Genomic DNA, 8489 nt, shown 5'->3' on the forward strand with positions numbered 1-8489 from the left:
GCTGATTATTTCTCAGCCATTCCTACAGAAGGCCAGGAAATCTCGACTAGGACCAGATCTCTGTGTGTATTCAACCCGTGAATCCTGTCTCTTATTTATAGGCTGCACAAATGGCTCAAAGCTCCAGGATTCGTAAGGGCACCCGCTATTCTCTGTTGATCGCCCACTTCCACCTCTTCAGCTAAATCAGTTCCAGCCCGAAAATCCAAGCGCGAGTGCCGGGGAAGGAGACTGGTGAATAATTGACATAACAAACAAGATTTTTATTTAGTTTGGAGCTTGTTAGGTTACATTTGCATAGCTACAATGTCAGATTCATTATTCATGAGCATAAACTGCAGTGACCCCCGCCTCCCCCACACGTTCGCAAACACCGGCTCCCAGAGCCCCAAGATTAGACGTCTTTCTTGCTGCTTTAAGCAATTTCTCTTTAAAAGGAGCACGGCGGAGTGACAGCCTGATTTTTTATTCATGTGCGGGTCTTTTCAAGGCATAACATTTACCACAGTACATAAATACATGGCTCGCAGGTCGGGGGGAGAAATGACTTAAGCAAATTGTGTTTAAGAGGAGTTTTCGGCGGCGGGTGTTGGCGGGGAACAGGTACATCCCTCCCGCGGTCCTGTCCCTTCTCGCCCGACCCGGGGCAGCTCATCTCCCATCACACAGCAGCTCCTCTCCCACCGGGTGACACGCGTTGTGTCCCAGGCGACGTGGAAAAAAGGGCCAGGGTCCCCAGGAGAGGCTGGGAGCAGATTAGTGCCCCGAGCGACGAGATCGATTTGTGTTTCTGTCTCCTAAGCAAGGGGACTGGAGAGCCCGTCCCGTGGCAGATGTCGCTGCTGGGAGAAGGGGAAGCATAGAGCCCTTTGGAGGGCAGAGCGACGATTCAAAAAGATCCCGTTCGCTGGAAAAAGGGGCTGGAGTCAAGAGGATAAAGGCAGGTGGGTGCCGAAATCCTAAATGGGGGAAAGCTCTGGCTGGGCAGCGTTAGTGCAGGAAGGGATTCGGGGGTGACAGCACAGCCCGCAGAATAAGCCGACACCGCGATGCTTGTGCACCACCGGAAAAAAGTAACAGAAAAACAAACGCAGAAGGGTATTAAGCACGTACAACGTGCTAAGACATGGGGAGGTCGCTATCCTGCTGGGTGCTGATGAGGGCTCGGGGTCACCACGTGTTTGGAAAGAGGTCGGCAGAGTGGGGAGCGCGCGGGAGGGAACAGGCAGAGCTGTGGCAGGAAGGAGAAGGCAGCGAGAGCACAGCGGGAGGACAGACCGCAGCAGCGGGACAGACGGCAGCTTGAAATGCCTCCCCTGTCTTGCAAAGCCAACGATCAGATGTGCTCCGTAGCCACCGAGGCAACGAGGGTCTTGGCTTAATTTGCAATTAGGGGAGTTGCATTACCGCTTTCGGAAAATCCTCCTGGGAAAAGCTGCTGAAGCCCTTTCCTGGGAGCCTTCGACAAGCATCTCTCAAGGATGGCCAGGGCTGAGTCTTCCTCGGCGCAGGAGGAAGAGCAAAACGACCTTGGGGTCCGGCCATAAACACCGGGAGGAATGAGCGTCAGAACAGCTCCCTCTATCAGTACGTGGCCTGCAATAAAGAAGTAAAAAAAAAAGATATTTTTGAAGGAGCCTCGCATTGTTTCGGGACACCATTAGCATTTTTAGCACCAGGAGGCGGGGGGGGGGGGGGATCAGAAGCCGTTCTGGGAAGCGCTGCCAATCAAACAGTGATTTGCTCTCGGTGTGAGGCACTCTCCTGCTCTCTTACCCAAAGAAAGGAACGTAATCAACACCAATGATACTAAGAAAAATAATTAAACATCTCAAAAATGCTAGAGATCGCATTTAGCCTGTGACAGGCACAGAGGAAAGATGCTGAAAGGGAGCGCTTCCAGTAGGCAAAAGCGAGACCGTGATGGGATGCTAATTGCTGGATATCTTGACCTTTTCTTGCCGTTCGGCGGCGAATAGAGACAGGAACACACCGGCCCCGCTTCTCCCTGCGCCCGTCACCTCTCTGTGTCCCTTCACGGCTCACAACGGGGCAGGGGGGGGTCACAAAAGGCAGCGGCAGAGCCTTGACACCGTCCTCACCCCCCCCACCTTGTGCCCAGGTCTCGTTCACGGCGACTTCCCTCCCTGAGAAACCCTGCAGAGCATCAGGCGCAAGCGAATTTAAAGCAGAAAAGAGCACGGGCTCAGGGCTGAGTTATTCGTCACAGGCGCTGGCTCAGATTTGCTCTGAATTTTGGCCGGTCGCAGCCGGTGAGGGGGTAATAACGCTGTCGCGCAGGGGTAGAGGGAAAACAACGGCGTCTTTGGCGCCCGATGGCCAAATTATCAACCTGAATGAAAATGATAACAGAAGAGAGGTTTTCATCAAAGGGCATCTATTCTGGAGGGACGCGCGGCCGCTCGTTACGAACAGAAACCTACCGTAAAGCCTCTTTCTGTTCCAGCAGCAGAAAGTTAATTCCAGCTTCGACCTCTGCCCTCGGCCAGGGCGCTGCCGGGGGGGGTCTCACCCCCATGGAGGGCCAGGCTGTCCTCCGCTGACCCACCGCCCCTCTTCCCCGCTCGCCTGGTATGTACGTGCCATCTGGTGGCAAACGGGAGGAAAGAAGATAGGTTTGAAATGATTTTTGCCGAGACAAGACTCCGTTAAAGGGGCTGGAGGACCGGTCATCTTAAATTCGGCCGCTTTCGGGAGAACGGGCTCCGGCGAGCAGCAGCCCGTGCGAAACCCGCACGGCCCTTGTTCCATCCTCCATCACAGGCGTTAGTTCCTTACAAGTCTGATTGCCGGTAAATATTTTGCCAGGAGGTTGTTTCCTGAAGGAAATAGCAATTTGTCTCTATAGAGGTATTCCGATTTCTTATCATAAGAGTTGGAAACTAAAAACGACCCGCAAAGTCAGGCTTTTAAAACTGCCCCTTTTATTTTGCTTTCAATTGCCATTTTTGCCTAGTTACCTGGGCTTTTTCCCCTTCCTTTCATACTTTTTCCCCTTCCCGTGCCCTCAGTGGATAAATGAACTAAGGAGAAAGAGGAGAAACAATCCAAACTGGAAATCAAAGTCAATAGCCAGAAAATGTCCTTATTTTCTGTCTCCAAATTATTTTTTTTTGCTTTCTGATACAGGAAGAAAGCAGGGAAATGGGTTTTGGGGGACTTGGATGTTTCTCCATAAAACACATTTATCAAACATTGATTATGATGCTGTAATATTTAAGCTCAGAGTGATGTATGTCGATTTATGGGGGTTTTCAGCACACGGAGAAAGTTGGTTGCCAACGCCCAAGTACGAACCGTCTTTCTGAAAATACGGCGACAGAAGGGAGAGAGAAATGCCATAGATTATTACCCGCTTGGTATTGAATAGGATCGCAAGGAGCAGGGACACGCCGAGACAAAGCTTTCATAAGGCTGTACTTCACCCCCATGTAAAGGAACAGTGCAAGGCCATGCATCACTTACGCCTTATTTATAGGTATTAAATAAGACTTCACTAGAACATAGCTCTTGTGCTGACCCTCTGCAGATGGGTGAATTGCACCCTAAAGCAAATATAGGAAACTTGTATTATTCATCAGCCTCTGTTAATAGGGTTATTGCAGGCGGAGATGTTGCCTGTCTTGACTGAAGAGCAGACGCTGGCCTCGGTGACTTACGTTTGCATAATTATACTGTAAATTCTGTCCTGCTGTGTCTGTCTAATTACATTTTTAAATAAGAAAAAAATATTTATATACATGTAGGGCTTGCTTTCAAGGCCAGATTTTCAAGTATTCAGGAGTAGGGGCGGTTGCAAAACAACAGCAGAAGAAAGTTGTGATTCAGATTTGTCTTGTTGGATAGCAGAAGGAAACCAGGCGCTTCTCCTGCCCGCCCAGGAGGGCAAGCCTGGGGCTTTTTAGGATGTTCAGCCGGGGTGAAACCGGCCCCTTCCCTACCGGGGGGAGTCCGCCTTTGCGATTTACCTGGTGCACTTCATCCTAATCCTATAGGATTAGGAGAAGGAGAAAGAGGTCAAGGCTCCCAAGGGGGATTTTTCAAGGAGCGCTTGGTTGTGTGGGTTTGAGGGGAGCAGCTCGCAGTTCCGTGATGCTGAAAAGAGGTTCTTGGGAGACCTTCAAAGACAAGCTCTGCTTGGCTTTATACTTGTCTTGATGACTTTAGGCACTAAAACAGTCGTGAGGATCCAGATAAAGTTTTCTGATAATCAAAACAAAACTCAGGAGAAACCATAAGAAACTGGAGAAACCATAAACAAATTGGAATATGGTAAAAAGGGATTAAAAAAAGGTGATAGCTCTGTATACAAGCTGGTTTTGCCGTCTACGTGCTCAGCAGCTGGAAAGGCCCAAAAAGGGAAAAGCCTGTGGATGGATCGGAGGATAACGCAAGAACGACGCCAGCGATCAGAGCGGCTGCGTTGAGGGGGGGGAGCCGGGTGGGATGCAGCTCAGCAGGGCGAACGCTGAGAAAGCGGGCGACTGCTCTTCATAGGTGTGGGGGGCCCTGGGCACCCCGGCGGGAGGACAGCCATCCAACCTGGCAGCACTGGCACCACCGCAAGCGGGGGTAAACTGGCCCTGAAGAAATGAAGGCTGGAAATTAGAAGAAGCCATGAGAGCAGACGAGTGTCTGGGATAGCGAGGGTCGGTCTCACAGTCTCACGAGGCCCTTTCTAGACTAGCCGCCCTATTTTCACTTGATGGCTCAAGTTTTTCTAGGCTTCCTCTTTTAATTAAATAGAGAGCGTTACCCTTCAGCATAGTCGCCTCGTAATCAAAGCGCCGCCGTCGCCACAGCCGGAGGACGGAGCCGGACTCTTCTCAGGGGCGTTCACTGAAAGGACAAGAGGCAACGGGCACAAATTGAAATACAGGGATGCCATTTACACACAAGAAAAAGCTTTTTCTTTTTTTTTTCCCCCACTTCTCTTAAGCATGAGAGCTGTCAAACACTGGAACGGGTTGTCCAGAGAGGTTGCGGTGTCTCTGTCCTTGGTGATACTCAAAACCCAACAGGACACGGCCCCGAGCAGGCTGCTCCGAATGACCCTGCTCTGAGCAGAGGGGTTGGACTGGGGACAAACCTGCACTATTTCGTGATTCAGTAGCAGAACCTCCCATCTCTTGTTTCTCTCCCAGGTGTGAGCCACTACCAGTGCCACTTCGCAACTGCCTGCATCTCAACACCCCAGTCTCCTCTTGCCAGGTAAGGGAAACCAAACCATCCCATCTCCGCAGCCTTTCCGCCCGTTTTCCTTTAAGGACCAGAGCAAGCAGCAGCTAGGGGCTAGAGCCTGCATTCATGTCAGTGTCTGCAGCTGCAAAAGCAGTTCTCTGCAGCCCTCTAGTGCTTATTAAATACATAAAAAAAGGAGAATTTGCAACGGCCATGGGGAAAAAGGGCAAGGACAGCTCAGGCTCAGTGTCCTCTACCTCCCGCAGCCGGGGCTTTCCAGGCCAGCAACGGTGGGTGCAGACCCGAGCCCCAGCACAGGCTGGGGAAGGAAGCCTCGAGCAGGCAGGAGCATGTTGGCACGCAGGCTCGGAGGTTTGGGCTCCCAAAGCCTCTGCCCCAAGCAGGCAGGGATGCCGGCAGCTGCCAGCCTGTACCGCATTCCTCTCCCTGCCTCTGGGTAATCTGAGCAAAACATTTTTCTGTGCCTCCTTTCGCCGCTACCGTCATCCTAATTGTTCTCCTGTCCCTCGTCCCCGCAGCGCAGCTCCGAGACCGTGCTGATCTCCTGGTGACTGCAGCAGTTGAGCTAGAGCATTTTCCCCAGGAGTTCACCGTGCCGTTTAGATTTAAGTTACTTATTTTTCCAGGGGAAGACAAGGTAACTATTTAAACATTGTTCTTCCTTGCAACACTAATTTAAACTAGAGGCTTTTGTTTGCTAACAGGACAGAGTACCAGCTGGTATTTACCTAAACAGTTTTAATGTTTAGACAGGCTCCTGATCCACAGAATACGTTCCCACCAGAGAAGCCGTGCTAGCCTACAAAAAGAGCGTGTTGGCCACGCAAAGGGTAGATTGTTTTTGCAGCACCAACGTCTGGTATGGAAATGATTTAATAACTTCATCCCATGGAGCATCCCTGGGGGGAGTCATTAGAAGTCCCCTCCCAAGGACATCCCTTCTCAGCTCCCTGGACCCTTTTTCCACGCCTTCAGCCTTCCTTTCTTAGAGCACATGCTGTAATTCCTCCCCCATCCTACAACATCAAGGATGAACACCATGCTTGGGAGGCCCCATAAAGGGAACGGATTAGGAAAAGGGTACAATTCGCTAGTCCCTTTCCTGACAGCTTTTGCCTGTTCGTGTTAGGATCATGCTATGTCATCTCAGTGACAAAAAAATACACGTGGAGCCAAGTTGGGAAACTTCTTCTGCATCTGTTTCACTTCTGTCAAAAACACCCCTCCAATTTTAATGTAAAAAAAGTCAACCCTTCTTGCCAAATAACAGCTACAAAAAATTAAAAGTCCATTAAATGAAACAGTTGCTTTCCAGGCTCTTTCTGATAAAATCCTGAAAAGCGTCTTTACAATCGGATTTCTCCCACAAATCTCCACTTCAACAAAAGAAGTCGTCTGCATCTAAAATACTTTGAACGATTAATTCTCTGGAGCTCCAGCGACAGATGCGCCGATACCAACTACATCGCGACAGGTCAAGTGTGCCTTATCGCTATAGGAATAAGCTCTTCCCCGTCCCCGTGCTGAGGTCCCGGTCCTCCCACACGGTGCCGGCAGCATGGGCCCATTGCAATTTTCACTTTTCCACCCCCAATCAAATGGAACAGGATTCCTTTAAAATGAATCGCGTGTTCTTTGACTTCATGCTTTTGCCATTAAGGATCTGAAAAGCCGCAGGGCTACGTTTTATCCCTGGCAAAGTTCACAGGCTCAGCCGGGAAGGAGCTGCGTTTGCCTGCGGGAACCAGGACTCGAGGATGCTCCGGCTCTGCCAGCGCTTGTGTTGGGACCTGCGTGTTGGTGAAAGGAGCAGAAAAGGTCCGTGAACAACCACCTCCCCCATTAAGGTGACAGCAATGGCTTCACAAGGGCCAAGTCTTTGCGAGGACTGAGAGACAGAAGTGAAAAACAAGGGGAAAAGCACTTAGTGGGGGTATGCCCATGAAACTTGGGATTTGGCCCATAAATCGAAGAGTGCTCTGGGACTGAAGTGGAAGATGTTGTAGAAATCCCTCTCAGAAAGGGAATCTCAGCTACTCTCCTTCACCACCTAGCCAGGCTGAAGCTGCCTTTAAAGAAACAACCTGAACAACCTTGTCATTTCAATTTTTCACACATTTTCCTGTGCTGCGCGTTCTCAAGATCTGGGAGGTTTCATTTTTCCCAGCGCAACTGCCAGAGGCTGCTAGTCCCTATCAGGGCTCGCGCAGCCACATCAAAGGGAACAGGACACAGCAGAGGGGAGCAGAAGGGCCGCAGTCCCATCCCGGAGGAAGCGAGGGGATGCTGCAGGCTCGGAAGCATCCCTCAGCTGCTGGAAGCAGGGTTGGATTCGCAAAGCGCATGAGCAGTGCTGTGGCGATTGCCTGAGCTGAAACAACTGAAATGCTGTCGCGTCTCCTAGGTTGTGCCTGAGCAACGCCGGCTCCCTGGAGAATCGCAGCGAGACCCTTGTCACGGTGGCAGAGGATGATGTTTGTCAAAACTCGCTCCTCTTCCGAAAAGCAACAGGAAGACGACCGTGTGATGACAGCCTTTGCAATCATTGCATCATCGTCGCATCACAGAAAACGGATGCAAGTAAAGAAATCAAGAATGTTACAAGGCTCCATTTTCCTCGTTTTTCTGGTGTTGACCCCTAAGCTAGCTCAAATACCAAGTGCAAACCCTGGCATGGCAAACGAGCTTTCACTTACCTCCAGCAGACGCCAAAACCTAGAGTTGGCCACCCCTGCCCAAACGTAACACAGGAAGGAGTCCCCGCTACCAGGCTGAGTCCCGAAGGAGGACTGGCATTCACATGAAGCCGTCTCACCTTAAAGTAAGTTAAGACACAGCCATTCAGAAGGGAGGGTTGTCAGAAACCCAGCGATTCAAGCCACCTGATGAAGAAGGGCTGGATACCTGGGCAAAATTTGCATCCCTTGGTTTATCCCAGCTGTGTCTTTCCAGAGCCTAATGCAGGCAGCAGCAGCAGCACCATTTCCCTTGGCTTGAAAACAGGAGGGGGGCTTGCTTTGAAGGCTTTGCTTGCATAGGAAATGAACTCCTTCATCCCTGTTGACATTTGCAGCAAGGTGTAGGTGGCACTTGTAGCGTTTTTTTCAAAGCTCCCTGGCTCCGTTTGTTCAGATGCTTCACACTCCTGTGAAATGTGATAATACTAAGCAGTGGGTGGAAGGAACAGCACAAACGTATCCCTTCAGGAGACAGTAGGTTTCAAAACTGCTCTGCATGTAAAGACAACTCCCTCCATTACCAGCTTC

The 8489-nt window shown here is 50.7% G+C and overlaps 1 long non-coding RNA gene across 1 annotated transcript; it reads right to left on the minus strand.

Moving 5' to 3' along the window:
* Positions 1–242: 242 nt before the first annotated feature.
* LOC127025377 (uncharacterized) lies at positions 243–1583 on the minus strand. Its single transcript, XR_007767662.1, has 2 exons — positions 1408–1583; positions 243–907 (listed from the first exon to the last, which is right to left on the minus strand). It is a non-coding gene; the product is annotated as an uncharacterized LOC127025377 (long non-coding RNA).
* Between the last annotated feature and the right edge of the window lie 6906 nt (positions 1584–8489).

Source organism: Gymnogyps californianus, chromosome 23 (genome assembly GCF_018139145.2).
Source record: "Gymnogyps californianus isolate 813 chromosome 23, ASM1813914v2, whole genome shotgun sequence".
In the NCBI taxonomy this organism is placed as follows: domain Eukaryota; kingdom Metazoa; phylum Chordata; class Aves; order Accipitriformes; family Cathartidae; genus Gymnogyps; species Gymnogyps californianus.